Below are 17,136 nucleotides of genomic sequence, written 5' to 3'. Positions count from 1 at the left end.
GTAAACTTGAGGAGACAAGATAATGATGATTTACAGCAAAAGGGGGCACCAGTCTGGTTTCAATCGACTTGGCAGCTTGGGTCCCAGTTGATTCAACATAATGGGCCAAAGGTAAGAAGTTCACTGTGACGAAGCTGAAGGAGCCTTCGTCCAAAGACCCCTCCTCAAATTCACCAAGTGGCACTGCGCAGGTGCAACAGGGGAGGGTCTATGGAAATGGTTATCTGAGACTCATTTTAATCAGAAGCAGGGAAAGGTTATGCATATGTATAAGTGTTCCTGGGGTCATTATGAATATGTAATACCTTACTGTATTTAAGCACACTTCTTATTGTTTAAAGGTGTGCGTGTTGGGCGGAGCGAATCCCCCGCGCACCCAGCGCTGTTTTGCTTATGCTCTAATGAACACGTGTTTAAGGAATACAAGGAATTGGATTAAATGTTGTTTATCCATAGAAAAAAAGTAAGTTATTTATTTCAGTTGTCACTGATCAATAAGCCTCTACAATGGGAGAAGGCTCAAAGGAGATGGGCAAGTGCAATGTACTCATGAAGTATGCAGTGACTGAAAAGTAGCTGTCAGAAAGAAAGTTGAACTTAACATTAAGGAGACAGACAGATACTTTTCTTTTTTTTTTTAGATTAACAGTTGTATCAGCACTCAAAAGAATGCAACGGTCTTCCTGAGTTAGCCAGACCAGCATGGAGTGAGTCTACATGTGGCTCAGCCTAACACAGAGTACAACCAGTGAATAACTGACAAAAAGACCTTTGAAGAGATCAACAGGCTTGAGCTGCTTAAACCCACATTTTCCTTTCTGGTACCACCCAATGTTGCAGTGGTGAGCATATCACAGAGCCTGGCAATGAGAACCATATTTGTAGTGTGATTCAGCTGTATATAGAACTTGCTCTATTCTACTAAGTGTAATTTGCATTTGTGTTGTGCTTTCAACACATAGCTGTATCATTCTGCTAAATCAGAATCCTATGTAATAGCACGTTGTGGCAGAATGCAAACCTCCCTCTCTCCCCCTCCCTCCTTCAGTACGGAAGGAATAGGCATATCTCCCTCTCTCTCTGCTACTTGAGGCTAACAGCTTCTTTTGTTTGGCCCCAGAGCACCCTGGCCAGGGCCATTAGGAGAAGGGAGTGCTGAGGCGCCACTGAGCCGCTGGGCACCTGCGGCCAGTGTGGGGGATGTTTGGAGGCTTCAGGGGCACCCACAACCAGTGTGGGGGTGCAGAGAAGCTTCTAGAATGCCTACAGTCAGATCTGATCAGCGAATATAAAAACAGGATTCTCGTCGAGACTCCGCCCATTGTTGCGGGTCTCTCGGAGCACGAGCAAGATGCTGCCGCCAAGAGCCCCCCTCCCCGGGATGGAGACTCCGCTTGCCTCGCCGCCACGGGTGTGAGTAAAACTTCTTGCAGGATTGTGAGTATATTTATACTTTTCGTGCACATATGCACATGTAACTTCCCGTGCTCAATACGAGCACGTGTAAAATTAATCCTTGCAGAATCACGGGTGTATTTTTATTCCGTGCACATTTGCACGTGTAACTGTCCGTGCACTTTTGCACGCTTACTTTCCATGCTTAATACAAGTACATGTGCTTTCCGTGCACATTTGCACGTGTAACTTTCTGTGCTCAATACAAGCACGTGTATAAATTATTTCCTCGCACAATCTCGAGTGTATTTTCCTCCTGTGCTTCCACATAAGCACGTGTAATATTCCTTGCACATTTGCGCGTGTAAGTAAATTAACCCTCGCAGGATTGCGAGTGTATTATAAATTTACCCTCGCAGAATCGCGAGTGTACACTTTCCGTACTCACTATGAGTACGTGTATCTCTTTAAAAATAATCCCGCACCGTGTTCAGGCAAGTGTGTATTCGTCTCGGACTCAGGGCTGGCTCCGGCATTGTTCTGAGTGAAGCCACATGCATGCACTCTGTGGACCGCCTGTTGTGTTTGTTGCTGCCCCTTAATAATTTTCCTCAACTGGTATCCGAACCTTTATTTAAGTCACTTTGGAGTGTTAAAACCCTATTTCTCACCGGTTTAATAAAAGTTGTTTTGGACCCTGTTGTCCCTTAAACTAACCTTGGGGTACCTCCGTGACACATGTATTTTCAGATAACTAAATTTGGTATTAAACATTAAAATATCCATGTGTGGAATATTGAAAATAACCTGGTCAGACAGTATTGGACTCTGAAATGAGTGCAGGCTGAGGTAAACAGACATCACAGTTTGAGATAAGTTGTATTGTTATAACTGGTCCCACTGAGAAAGCCTCACATTTCTCACATTTATGTTCTTTTTCTTCTTAGATTCTCCTGTTTCACGTAGTACTTGCTGGATTATTGCAGTGATTCTAGGGATGCTCTTCTTGGCACTGCTGGGAACAACAGTGAGAAGTATACATGTATGTTAATAATTACTATGACAGGAATAAATATTAATGTTAAATAGGAAAAACAGATATTGCTACAGACCAGGAAAAGATGCAAAGAATCCTACAGAACATGACCTTGCAAAAATAATTGAGATGGGAATCATAACAGTGTGTTGTTATGTCTTTCAGGAAAAATAATTCAAAAAACTAAAGGCACTGAATGTACACAAAACCATCTGGAAATCAACAGTGTACCTTTAAACAGAGCTGTAAAAACAAAAACAAAACGAAAAAAAGAAGTGCTAGTGGAGAATTATTCAATAAAAATTAGCCTATCAAAACAATATACTATGTCTAGAAAATAATCTTTGGGTTCATATTTCTTAATAAAAGTTCCAAACTAAATTCTGCTTTAGTTAGAAAAATGGAATATCCTTGATTAGTCACCAAGAAAAAAGCAGTAACATAAATATAATTCAAGAAAATTTGCAAATTTCTGCTATTTTCACATTTTTCTACCACTCATAACCTGATCATCCTACCACTTAAGATGACGTGAAGTTTCAGGTCACATATTACAAGTTAATCAATGGAAAATTATTGGAAACCAAGAACTAATTTCTGCAGATTCCTCAGTGCATTAAGAAGATAAAGGATATATCTGAACCTCAGCAAATCACGTGATATATCTTCCTAAGAAATTTTGTTTTAATTTATAGATCACAGAATCATTTATGTTGGGCAAGACTCTTGAGGTCATCCAGTCTCACTGCTCCTTGATGAAGCAGTGAAAAAACCCACCCCGAACCTACTGTTTCCTTAGAATCATCTACTGGATTAGCAGAAATAGATGTTTTGATCAAATAATTTTTAATGACTAATAAACAACCACCAGTTATTCATTCTGCTGTACATTGTTTATATTAGGAACAAACCTAGGATTAGAAATCGGAGCAGGCTCTCAACTATTGTTCTTTTAGAGAAAGCTTCATACCTATGAAAGTATTAATGAATGATATCAAAGCATTTAGTGTTTTGCTTGCAGGCATTTGTGTAATTTACCTTCTCCTGCTATGTACACTGGCTTTGAAGTGGAATGGTGAGTGCCACTTTGGGGAAGCTTGTTCCATAAGCACAAAACAAGTATAGCTCCAGGATGGCAGCAAGCCAAGAAAAAATCTGTGAAAATTTACAATATATAATTTGTACATATAAGTCTTTTGCAGGTCTGAAGGGCTTCTTCTGCTATTCAAAATTGATACAGCAACATCAGGTATCCCCACGTAAGGAGAACACAATCCCTATATTTACATTACAGTGGTATTGAAATAATAATTTTGTTAACTGTACTCAGAAATCAATGAGTTAAAAAAGACCATTTTGTAAAACTGCAGTTTTGTTTTAGGTTACCCATTTTGCCTTGATGCCAGTTTGAAAGATTTTTTTTCACTCCAGTGAGACTAATGCAGATAGACACCACCCAGCAGCCCAAGCTGTGAGAGGTTTTGGTCAGTTTGACAAATTCTGCGAGAGGTTTGCCACAAAACAGGTGGGGTTGTTTTGCATCTTCCAGATAAGTCCCTGAGAGGCTGTGCAGAGGAACGGATGGCACTGGAAAGCTGTCTTCTCCCTGGACACTCTGGGATGGTGGTGTTCTCCCAGATCTCCGCTGTCTAACCCAACGTAAAGGAAAGGCTGCCCCGACCTGAGGTGCTTCCCTGGAACTGAAACCCCAGGTTCTCTCTCCTAAACTCCATTCTATTTTATTTTAACATTACTACATCTTGCAATAATCTTAATACAAGGTTAACATAAGACTATTTGTTTGGCCAGCAGGTCGAGGGAGGTGATTCTGCCCCTCTACTCTGCTCTGATGAGACCCCATCTGGAGCCCTGCAACCAGCTCTGGAGTCCTCAGTAGAGGAAAGACATGGACTTGTTGGAGAGGGGCCAGAGGAGGGTCACAAAGATGATCAAAGGGCTGGAACAGCTCTTCTATGAGAACAGACTGAGAGAGTTGGGGTTGTTCAGTCTGGAGAAGAGAAGGCTCCAGGGAGATCTTATTGCAGCCTTCCAGTAGTTAAAAGGGGCCTGTAAGAAAGAGGAGGACAGATATTTTAGCAGGATCTCTTACAACAGGACAAGAGGTAATAGTTTCAAATTAAAAGAGGGGAGATTCAGGCTAAATATGAGGAAGACATTTTTTTACAATGAGAGTGGTGAAACACTCGCCCAGGTTGCCCAGAGAGGTGGTAGAAGGCCCATGCCTGGAAATATTCAATGCCAGGTTGGACAGAGCTCTGAGCAACCTGATCTAGTTGAATATGTTCATTGCAGGGGCCTTGGACTAGATGAACTTTAAAGGTCCCTTCCAACCCAAACTATTGTATGATTCTACGATTACATGATTCTATGACTGCGTAATTTATTCTAAGATACCTTCTGCATTCAGCTGCCATCCATAGTTTAATAGGAAAGCAAATAATTTTCCAAGAAATTCTGACAAAATCCATTTAGGTACATATTCAACTAATTTTCTTCAGGATTCAGACATTTCTAGCCCATCTCAAAGATCATAAGGCTAGAAGGTTAAATAAAACATGAGTAGATTTCTGTATTTCGAAGGGATATTTGTTTGAAAAAACAAATTCTTGTTTCAGGATGCCTGGAGTTCTTCTTAGACAGGGTCTATATTACCATGGAGTGACAGTAAGTCTAAAAATCTTTCCAATGTCTTTCTCTGTCCCAAACCTACGTAGACCAATGCTGTACAATGTGTGGCCTTGCTAGTGGTATGCTGAACGACCATGGATTACAAGAGGAGATGGTAGACAGATGACAGAGATGCGAGGACAAGAAAGACTGCCTTGCTACCTCATCCCTGCTGCAGCCTGCTCCACCAAGGGAGTCGCACTGAGCAGAGGGGAGGTGGCACCTTCCCCAGAGCTGGCTGGACGTGCTCAGCTTCCAGAAGGTGAGATGAGGCAGGCAGTGGGTCACACAGCAAAGGAGGCCCAGGACACCAGAGCAGAGGAAGGTGATATGCTCTGGGTGCAGACTCCTAGCACAGCCTCATGTCTTCTGGGGGCTGAGGGTGCTTACTGCAGGGAATCAGTGAAAAAAATGCAGAACTGGACCAGGGAAGGATCATCTTGCCAGGGTAGTGCACTCAGAGGAGATTTCACCCACCGGGTGAAATCTGAGTTTCTTTTGTTTTCAAGGTTATCCTTGTTTGTTATTTTGTGCTTTTACAAAGCCTGCTTTGGGAGGTGGGTGCCTTTGGGCATGGTCCCTTCCAAAAGGAAGGAGGAATGTTCTGTCTCAAGGCTTGGGCAAAGGCTTTTATAACAGTATTTTCAGTAGTCAGGACTATGTTACTGATATAGCCCTTGTTCTTCTCCTTGTCTCCCCTCTGCCTACCCAAGCTACCAGTACAGTGGCCATGAGTTCTTAAGCTAAGTCTCACCCTCTTTGCCTGTTAACCACCATTTCCAGGGCCATGAAGCAGTACTGAGATGTATTCATGTCTGACAGTGCAAACTACAGCAGCAACTACAGTTCTTGGGCTTTCTCTTAGGAGTATATTGAGTGCATCAGCCTTACTTTTTGTCTGTTGTATATAAACTTCTATGATGGAGCAGAGCCTGGTATGGCTCACCTATTTGCCCTTTCCATGCTGAATCCCTACAAACTCCAAGAGTACCCAGAGAAGAAAATGAGGGACCACTTATTTATGTGCCATTTATAGTAAGATTAGAAAAGTTAACAATAAAAGATGTCTTCCAATTTCAGATTTCAAGTGCAACAGGATGGCATAGGACGCTAGGCTACTTTCAGAACAGATGACCTCTATTCATTTGGCTACATATAAGGACTAGATCATATTTGTGAACAAAGGGCTTTCTAAAGCAAACCCCTCATCAATAAGGTAGAGAAAATCACACTACTAAGAATAATACTGAAGGTTGTGACATACCAGATAAAAAAAATTTACAGTAGTGCTAGACCTCTGCCTTGCAAAATACTAATCTTGATTGCCTTAGAAGGATTTAAAATTTTTTAGCAGCCATCACAGCAATTCTCTGAGATTTTTTTGTGACTTACAATAAAGAATAAACACCAGTTTCAGCCCTACACCACATGCTACAAGTCACACTCCAATCAGAGAACTTGTCTGTGACCCTGCTTATTGTATGGGTACGAAAGGAGTTTATTTTAAAAGTGTAATCAGTTCAGAAGCATTAATACATACTTCGGAAATGTTAGTCCTTTATGTTCATTAGTTTCCTTTAACAGCTATTTACTTTGAGTTACAAAGCATATGAAAAGAAAAGCAGAGGTGCTTCAAATACCTTTTGATAAATATTATTGTTTTCCATATTTCTTTCTAGCAGAATGTAAAGAAAATCAGGCAGGATTCATGGCACGTAAAGTCTTCTCGTCTGTTTTTTCAGACTCCGAGGAGCACTCTCCTGTTTAATATGTATGATAGTACGTAATGAATACACCAGTCTTTCCTTGCCACACGAAATTTGTGCCTTGTTCTCCCTGTAGTGCCTGAGGAATGAAAGGAATGGGTTTGCTTTGCCTTTGCAGATTGTAACACTTGTGACTTTTCCATAATCAGCTTTTAGATCCATAAATTATATTGACAGCACTGGAAGGGTGGGATAGTATTTGGGCTCTGAAATGAAAACCAGTGTTTACACATTCTGACACAAAAATAAATATTTTAGCACAGCCTTCTCTTAAGGAACTGTGCATTGCTGAGCTACTCCACTGGTTGTCAGAGAGATGGGGACAGGGAAGGAGCATGTCTGCACCGAGAAAAAGTATTTTGACCCTTAGTCCCCAGTGGTTCAGGGAGCATAGAGATCAAAATGCATTTTAAGAAGGCAGCAGTGTGAGAAAGATGTGTTCCTAGCCCAGGAGAGGGTGGGTCACAAAAGAGAATTTATACAAATTTAGTTCATGTTTTCTAAAGCAGTCACATGTGAGCTATTGTTACAAGAATCAGGCTGCCACAGACATCACGTACTTGCTCGTCATTTGTAATTTTGCAAGACTGACATCTAAACTCGGATACTTTTGTCAATACCCATTCAAGCATTATGCCATCTGACAGTCCCTCCTAATAACTGACTTGGTGGAAACCTTGTTGTCTTTCTGTTCTATGCTGCCTGCAGTGTGATAAATTCAGCCTAAAAGTGGCTCAATTTTTCTTATGGTATATGATGCAATTTGAAGCAGTCCTGCTGTGTACATAGTGTCAGAGGCGAGGGGGAAACCTTGAGAGAGATTTTAAAAGTTCAGATGATCCAATTCTTTTTAAAGAATTTGTATCTGTAGTCTATTTTGCTTAATAATATTAATCACAAAAGCAGAAATTATTTTTTCACTGTGATGTGACTTCTTTGGACCATCTATGATAGTTAATGCTGTGCAGACATCCACTGAAGGGGGAGTTGCTTGGAAATGTAGGGGAGGATGCTCTCAGGAGCTTTTAACAACTGTCTGTTAATAATTTGACATAGTTTTCAGGGAACAAGGTTTTGAGGGCTGTGAACACTCTGACATAATGACATATGTCAGACCCAGCCAAGCATCTCGTATCTGCTTTGATGGCCAATAAGACCTGTCATGAAACATCAGTTCAATCAGAACATGTTTTTTCCATCTAGTTCCCAGCTTCCTTTCTAAATCTTGCATAATTTCACAGCTGGGTCAACTGACAGTACAAAAGCAAAGAAGCAGCAACCTTGCTTCATATTCTTTCAAGCTGGCTGTCCTCAGGAGGGATCTACCCAGCCTGACATAGATGATGATGACTGAAATGGGAAGTGAAGAATGGTGGCACCATTCATAGGCTGAATCATTCATAATGGAGACCCACAGACAACAACCATAAAGCTCTCTTGGGTTCATTTTGACTCCCACCAAGAAAGGGAGGACTTTTTTCACTGAACTTTGGAGAAGAACAGGTTTTCTGACTGGAAATAAAGCATTTTGGGTATTGGATGGGCAAAATACCCATTTATTCCATTACTCATGGTTCTGGTTTGGGGTGGAACTTTCAACTTGATTATAATCTGAGAAATTCTAAGAGTAGTTGTTATTTTATTCAGCTATTTTGGAAAGAAGAAAATATCATGTGCGTAAAATAACCCTGGCTTATCAGCCTCCTACAGGAACAGATGTGTATGAGCACCATTCTGCCAGACCTGGCAGTTCTTAGCACTTTGAACTGCTAAAACATACTTAGCAACAGTAATTAACTAACAGTGAGTAATTTATTTGAAATAAACTTCCAATTAAACATAATATTTCTGCAGACTTGTATGTTGGTATTTTTAATTAATATGTTTTTGTTTTCCTTCATCTTGTTCAGCAAAAGGCTAAAATCATTACCTTTTAAATTTTTCTAACTCTTTCACTGGAGTCTTGTCAGTTGTCTTCAAATAAGGTGAGTCTGACCTGCTAATTAATTTGGTTCTTCTGGTTTTGTTTGCAAATTATAACTAAATGAGATCATTATGAAATCTATTATTATCTCCTTGTACAAAAAGTAAATTGGATAATATATACTAATGATGCACAGTTTTGGCAGAAGAAGCTCCCTAGTATTTTGATGCAAATATATTTGAGTATGTTTAAAAAGTGTTACAGTCACCAGGGAAAAAAAAAAAAAAAAGGAGTTGCTTAGAACAGTTCCCACAGTTCCCATTAACATAAAGGAAATGTGATTTCTATCAATTTACTTGTTCTTATGCTGGAGAAGGAGAGAGATTTTAAGCTGGTGGTCACAGGCAAGGCAAGATGTTAGTGTCAGTTGCCTCTGTGTGGTTCTACCAAACTCAGTGCTGCAAATGTAGCCTAGAGCAGAATCTTTTCTCCGCTTTTGGATCCAGAGTCTGCTCTCATAGAAACCACACGGAAGCTCTTCAGCAGTGCCAGTGAAAGCAGGGCCAAGCAATTAATATTTTTCTTCCAGTGTAAATCCTTTATGCCTCCTTTAATGCTCTTTCCTATTCTTTAGAAACTCATTGCTACTTCTTGCCCCAGAGGAGTTTATTAGTTAGGACCCATTTTTACCAAGCTCCTTTACACTGTAATTCCATGAGAGTCAAGTTTTGGTTACAGCCTCTAAATCTCATAGCAGTGAATCCTACTTAATGCTGTAGTCTTGGGTCAGGCACTAACATTACTGAATTTGTCCCATTGGATGACTTTATAATCTCTGTACTACACTTTGGAGATTCATGACACCTACACCCCATCAGGCAGACAAATAGATATCTTACATGAACAGTGGATATTTGAGTTATTTGACTGAAACATTCTTTAATAGAAAATTCTTACTATAACAACTCTCTGAAAGCGGAAAACCAGAATATCTGGGAGGTTTCGGTCTCACACTGTGTTAGATTGATTGACCCCATCTCTTTTTCTGTACTTTTTCAGAGGCAGTACAAAACTCCTCAGAAAACACACTATCCCTAAATTGCAGCAAGCATATATAATTTTTGTCTGTTATTATATAATTCACCCTCCATTTTTCTGCTTTTAAAACTTCCACAATACACGTGGCTTACATCGTTCATATTTCAAATGAAAGAACATGCTATTTGGAGACAGAAAATAATTTTCGAACTAAGCTTATGAATAATAGTAAATTATCTTCAGGATTTCTAAAAGTGGATGAGTCTATGAAAGTGTTGACCCAGTTCTAGCAGACACCATCCCCCTGCCTCCTGCTTCAGAGACCTGATGATTATGTCGCTTTTTCTACCCTGTAGCTAGCTGATTTATGATTGTTTTCTGCAGCTCATAAAGCAGCTGCCTTTCCCTAAGTAAGATGACCGTTTTAGTATCAATCTCTGTAGGTTACTTTGAGATCCTTTGGAAATGGAGGCTAGGCTTGTCATGTGGTGAAACTTGCCCAAAACTATCACTCAGACAAAATGAGACCTGAACTGCTTTGTCAGCTCTAACATTTCAGATGGTTCTGGTATGTACTGGGGAAAGCAACAAAAGCACAAATAGCTGTTATGGGGAAAGCTCACTCATAGCTCTGAACTACATCTGCCCTGTTCCAAATGATTCAGGTATGCCACAGAAAGAAACAAAAAGTACAGAGGAACTCTAAGCAACTTTACACCCTTGTAACATACTAATGGCCCCAGAAAAGGCTATTACTTGTCTTTACATATGGAGAAAGCTAAAATAGCCTGGGCTGGCCTGAAAAATCAGGTAATTGATGACTTACTGGCCATCTCCAACAAGCAGTGAAAACAATTGTCACTGAGGGAAGGAACCACATCCCCAGAAGTACAGCATCACACAGAAGCCTAAGCTTGAGCTGGAAAAGTTACATGTACAAGCTGGGCCAGCAAGCAAATCTTGGATACTTTTACCAGCTGGAGTAAACATATTTGTCATGGCCAAAGCAGTCTCGACATGGGGAAATTTATTTAATCTATTGTCAGCTAGCGCAAATCTTTGATTACCGATTTGAATATTGAGAAAAAAAAGAAAGAGTAAAAAACTAAACAAACAGTTAGGGAAACACCTTTCTTCCTCTTCCCCCCACTCCCCCTCCCCCGGCTCAACTTCAGTCAAGCACTGCTCCCACCCCTTCCTGGTCCCAGCTTCCCTTGTTTTTGTCATGCGTTACACTCAATCATTCCCAGTCCCTTCAGGGATGTGATGGGTGATGTAGGAAGCTGAGGTTGGAACATAATGGTTTCTCTCTGCCAGTCCATGCATTAAGAGTATGCTAAAATCACTATAAGAGTATGCTAAAATATGTAACTGCCTTAGCAGCTTTGTGATTTTTCTAGAGCTCGGAAGTTGGTCCAAATATGCACTTGATTCTGCCTTCTGGAATAGGCAGTTTAAATAAACAATATTTTCCTCTGTGACTGAGTTCAGGAAATGCAGTTTTCTTACAGGGCGTCCTCAAGTCAAAATCAGCTGAAACCTTTTATAAGAAGCAAAGATATCTCAGTCACTGCAGTGATGTTAACTTAATGTTCCTTCTCTATTTTATCAAGTAGCCATAGGAACTTGAGCCTCTACCACTTAGTAAGTGCTTTCCATCTTTTGCACCCAAGACCCTGGATGACATTTTTCTCTAACAGTGAAACACTCTAACACTCATCTCTATGACATCCACAGCAAATGTACAGATTTCAAAATGTTCTTTCTTTCATTCTTTATTTTTTTTTCCCTGCCAGGAAATGCTATCCCAAAAGGCTAACATTTCCAAAAGTGTCTTATGGAGGTTTGTTGTTGTTGTTTGTTTGTTTGTTTGTTTGTTTTTGGACAACCACAGACACGTGCAGCTATATAGTTTAAAAAAAAATCCATATTTCTTTCTGCTTTGTCATCTGTGTATTTAAAAATTCTACAAACCCAAATACTACTGAAAGTCTGTGACTACAGTGTTGTGCTTATTTCAGCATTTTCAAGAGTGAGTGTCTAAATTCTTTCAAAATGACATTTAGGCTTCTAAATAATTTGAATCATTTTGCAGATTTTATGAAACATTCATAATAAAATAGAAAAACAGATACTAAATGCTTGCAAGTTGCCAGAAAATCCAACAAAATGCAAATGGCAAGAGGAAAATGCACTTTTTTTTTCCCAGGCTTGCACTGTAATTTGTTTTTTGTTCCAGAGAAAGAAGGCACTGATAAATGTATCAACGAGCTTTGAAAAGGGCTGTTGCCCAAAGACAATTCAGCAGTGTTTTCTTGGCAGCGTGTCAAGAGTAGGAGCTACCATCTTGCTGCTGGTTCTGGCAAAGAAATCAGAGCTTTTCCAGTCTGCAAATGGCAGAATATCAAAATGTTACGATGCTGTGTTCCCAAAGATGATAAGGAATATCTTTCACTAATGAAAAATAATATGAATATACAGAATTCACATTCCAATTTTCCATGTAATGAGTGTATTCCTGTTATTAGAGGTGCTAGAGATCAGGAGGACAAGGCTTGTTTTCTAACTCTGCTTCTGATTCATCGTAAGGCCTTGAGGTAAGCCAGTCCCCATCTCTGCACCTCAACATCCCCAGCAGCTGGCTGGAGACAGCAAGAGCTACCCCACTGCGCTGCTGTGAGGCTGAATAGATCTGTATTTTTGGAAATATGAAGACTCTCATATAGAACCCATTATATAAGTGTGAAGTAATAAAACGCAAACTAGTGAAATATGATCAGATCTGTCACTGTTCATTTTCTGTTGTATGCCCCTTGGAACAAATGAACTGTGAGTAAGACCTGAAATATTCCAATGTTACATCTGAACAACCACAGTAAAATGGAAAAATACCTATTTCAGATTCTAATCTGCATTAACATCTCCTCTGACATTTTAATACGCATTCTTACATAGTGCATTACAGCTTGATCCTGCCTTTCTTTACTCTCATTCTAATAGGCCGGTTTTCCCCATTGTCTTCTTGTTGTTCTCTTTTAAATATTTGACACTATTGCTCTTCATATCTGCATAGTGATACCACTCCTTTAATTACATGTTTATTTTGCTCTTGGGTTCAGAATACCTCTTAAGAAGGAGCATACCTGTGATAACTGTTCATTCCCTCACCCATTTAATGTATGATGTAAGGAAAATGCATTTAGGATGTCTCCCAGCACTGTCCACTCAGGGTCGAAGAGGTTAATTGATATCACTGAGGTAGCACAGCAGACACAGGGAGCTCTAATGGCTGCTGTAATGACTATGCACAAAAGGACTAAACTGAGAGATAGGTAGGTAAATAACCACAGCTTCACCAGATACTCAGCTTTGTGAATGAGTCCTACATGCAGCTGCGGTTCTACTGGTAGTGGCAGCAGTTTGAATGCACAGGCTGAGCCAACACCTGCCCAATCTAGGAGAGGCTTTTTCTGCAATACCTTTGGCATTAGTTTAAGCTGTCGGTATCTTTTTACTCCTGCCTTGGATCCACTGTGTTATTCCAGTTCTGGGCTTCCCACACAATTCTGCTGGGTTCACTCATACCCTGCAGTCCCTTCACCAGTCTGTTCTTACTCTTCTCCCACATCTTGCTCCACCAGGCTCCTGATTCCATCTGCTCTCCATAAACTGCTGATAGTCCTAATTTGCCTCCCTCTTGTTCTCCCACGACAATCCAGTCCTGATCAGAAGGGTCCTGCTTTTCCAGACTCTAATTTTTACCTTCAGTTGCAAAGGATAGAGGGACAGAGGCTGCTGTTTCTTCACCTCTCAAATATGGCTGTAGGTAGTAGGCTCCTTTCCTCCAAGGTTTTCTGTGAACAGATGCTTTCTTGTCTTCTTTTGCATTCCATAGATAAGAAGCAGCTTAGTGGCTGTATACTGCAGTACCTTTTCTTAGTGCTCCAGGTTCCTTTTTCACTCCTGCTTTTAATCTTGCACTAAAGCCATGAGTCTGTATTAGTCTGTGCATTTTTTCCATCCTGCATTTCCCTATTGATTTCCATTTCTCAGTGTCCATTTTTGGCACATGGCTGTTTGCTCCAGTTGCACTGAATACATATTAGGATGGTGGACAAATATACATTGTGCACTAAGGGCTGGGTGAAAGCCAGTATGCACAGGCATATATTTTGCTGTATTTCTTTTTTGATTGCCTGTATACACTACACTTGCCAGAGTGGCTGAATTCCAGGCCTGTAAAGCCTCATGTTCAGTGTGTGTGTGTGTCTTCATTTTTCTTTCCTTTTTGCACTGTTTTCCAAACTTGCTGTCTGTGTGGAGAGTTGAACTATATTCTAAGTGTGTAGTGCATATAATTTTCTCCCTTGCATCCCTTCTGCTAACATGTGCTTCTGGTGAGCATGATCAGACTGGTATGTTTTGCATATTTGCTGCGATACAAGGCTCGGTATAGGAAGCGCATGGTTTTTGACAATGTATCATGGGAATGCCTGTAAATTCACTGTTGTGTGGGGTACAACTGAAGTCACAGAGTGGGTTTTGACATGGTAATATCCATGATGTGGCCAATGCAGCATACAGAGATGTTATGTGCCTTTGATGTGGTCTGAGGCATGGTGGAGAATGTGCGTATGTGTGTACAAGTGTGCATGGGGTGACCATGATGTGGTATTTCCAGCATAAGGTGCAGGAAGTAGCTTACAGTTTTGTTTATGTGGTCCAGGTGGTGTGTTCACGGGTATGTATTTGTTGTAGGAATGATATCCAATGGCTTTGCCTATTTGATGTGAGGCATTCTCAGCCCTGTTCACTGTACATTTGGCGGTTAAGTGTCTTTGAACTTCAGTTAATGGAGGTAGGTGATGCTGCTGCATGAGGGCACACGTCAGCCTTCTGCTGCCTCCTGTGGGAGAGAAGGTGGCTGGGCAGGCAGTGACATTAAAGGCTAAGGAAACCTTTCCATTCCCGCTAATCTCATTGTACCCTGAGGGGAAAAAAGGGCAGGTGCTACTGGAGGAATAATAGGATATGGGAAGAGAGAAGAGGCAGAGCCAGTCTCAAGGTACACCAAAGGCGAGGAGAATGTCCTGCTAAAGGCAACAGGGACTGCTACCTCCTAAAAGCACTCTAGGTTTCTGAGCAGTGTGTGGACACTGCAGGAGACTGCTCAAGATGATCAGAGAGGTTTGTGGCAAAACAAATCCTCTAAGCTGAGGTGGGGGGAGCAGTAGACCAGGGATGAATCAGATCAGTTTTTCCTTCAGCTAACAATCTAGTCCATTCAACCTTAATGCAGTTCTAGCAATGCCCTCACTTGAAAATGCGGATCTTTTTGTTATCCTGCTGCTTCCATGTATCACTACTTCTAGCATTTTTTAACAGTCGTCTAATTCTCAGAGAACAATGTAACATCCAGATGATATTGGCCAGAGTGCAAAATTAGGGAGAATCAGACTCTTGTTGTACCGAAAGGTACCACAAGATCCAGCTTTTTCAGGAGAATATTAACTAATTCCTGTATCACATATGTATTCAGATATGACCTGTGCTTTGGGACTCATACGAGCATCCAGGAACATAAATGCTGTGGGACTTCCAACATCCTCCTACAGACTGGCAGCACAAGCTGGGACAGCTGCTGTTTGTGGCCAGCCATGCTCTGTCTGTGTCAGGCCTGCGAGTGCCCTGCCAGCAGTCAGTCTCTGCCTCTAGTCACACTCTGTGGCTCATCATGGGGGACTGTTCATTCAAGGTTGAGTGACAGGAATTAGCTGGAGTTTCTCCCTATGGTAGTCTTATTTCTGTTTTAATCAGTGATTCTTTCATCTCAGACATGACTGTTTTATGGGAAGTGAAAACACCAGGTTTTAGCATAATTTGGGACCTGTTGTTAAGACAACAGATACTCTTCACAGTGATGTTGTGTGACCCTAATGACTCAGGCCATCTTTTTCCTCAGGTACTCTCTGCTCCAGGAGGATGCTTTCTTCCAAAGCAAACATCAGGATGACTGCAGAGAGGATCCCAGGTGCAGTGATAGTGACCAAGACACAGTATTAATTACTTAAACTCTCTTAAACAGCTGAGCCTCTAGTTTCCCCCAGGCCTTGCTCCAAGCCCATTTCCATAACCCACAGAATAAAGGTGATGGTCTTTGAGCACAGGCTGATATTTTACACATGGATCAGGCAAATCACATTCAGTAAATGTGCCTGACTGCTGTTTCTCTCAGTGACGGCACTGACACAAACAAAAAAGCAGCATGGCAGGTACAAGGCATACAAACATCACCAGTACACCATTTTCTCAGAAAAGGGGTGAGAGGGGCAGTGGAAGAGGCCTGCTTATGCAGATACAACTCCATGGTGGTTTTCTATGTGACTCAGCAGACAATACCACAACCTAGACAGCAAAACATGCACTATGTTTGAAGCTGATATTCAAATTATTTCAGCTGATAGTGTAAGCTTTCAGATGATCTCTGACCATCTGTCAGGAGGCACAGCACCCTTCTGCCGTACAGCGGGAGCTTGTTTCATTCACATTGGTGGACATGAGCACAGAAACTGCTGCTATGGGCAGGCTCTGAGTTTACACAGTGCAGGATGAATTACTGTCTCCCTCAGCAACAGCAAGAAAAGCTCATACTTTGGCTCCAACCTGTGTGCAGTGGGGAAAAGAAGATCTATTTGGCCTAGCAAGTTTTATTCCCGTGAATTTTAGTGCCACAGTTCTTGACTTCAGCGCTCTGTGCAACCCTCTCACTCAGTGTGTGGCAGGGGGACAGCTGACAGTTGCCCCTCCACAGCATTGGCATGGCCCTTTTCCGCTGCTCTGGCCGGTGGCACCTGTACAAAATCGCAGGTGACGAGAAGGCAGAAGAAGTGGCATATCTCTTGCTGCTTCCTCAGATGACAGCACGTCCCTTTCCTTCCTGTGTGCTGACAGTACCTGATGCGGAGTTACAGCACTGAGCAAATGGTGGCTGCTGGTCTCGCCAGATACAAGCAGGACTCCTTCCCTCTCAGCGCACAAATATCCACAAGGACAAGCAGCCTAGATCTGTCACCACTGCAGACTTACTTTTCAATGAGCCACAGATTCCCTTATCTTTGCTTTTCCTATCTTTAGAGGGCACCCCAGGATCCCTCCCATGCCCTCTGCCCATGGGAATCCCACCTCAGCCTGAGCTGTCATGAGACAGTGAGGGCTGGTGGCTCCCTGAGGGACAATGGCCCACAGGGAAGCACGGGACCCATCCTACAGGACTCGATGTGGGAGCTGGA

The 17,136-nt window shown here is 41.5% G+C and overlaps 1 long non-coding RNA gene across 1 annotated transcript; it reads left to right on the top strand.

The window, feature by feature from the left end:
* The first annotated feature begins 1,755 nt into the window (after positions 1–1,755).
* On the top strand, positions 1,756–8,740 carry LOC110355523 (uncharacterized). The gene is made up of 2 exons (XR_010469487.1): positions 1,756–2,437; positions 3,981–8,740. It is a non-coding gene; the product is annotated as an uncharacterized LOC110355523 (long non-coding RNA).
* Positions 8,741–17,136: the final 8,396 nt, after the last annotated feature.

The sequence above is a fragment of the Columba livia genome, unplaced genomic scaffold (assembly GCF_036013475.1).
Source record: "Columba livia isolate bColLiv1 breed racing homer unplaced genomic scaffold, bColLiv1.pat.W.v2 Scaffold_82, whole genome shotgun sequence".
Taxonomy (NCBI): domain Eukaryota; kingdom Metazoa; phylum Chordata; class Aves; order Columbiformes; family Columbidae; genus Columba; species Columba livia.
This window is presented reverse-complemented; position numbering and strand designations above follow the sequence as displayed.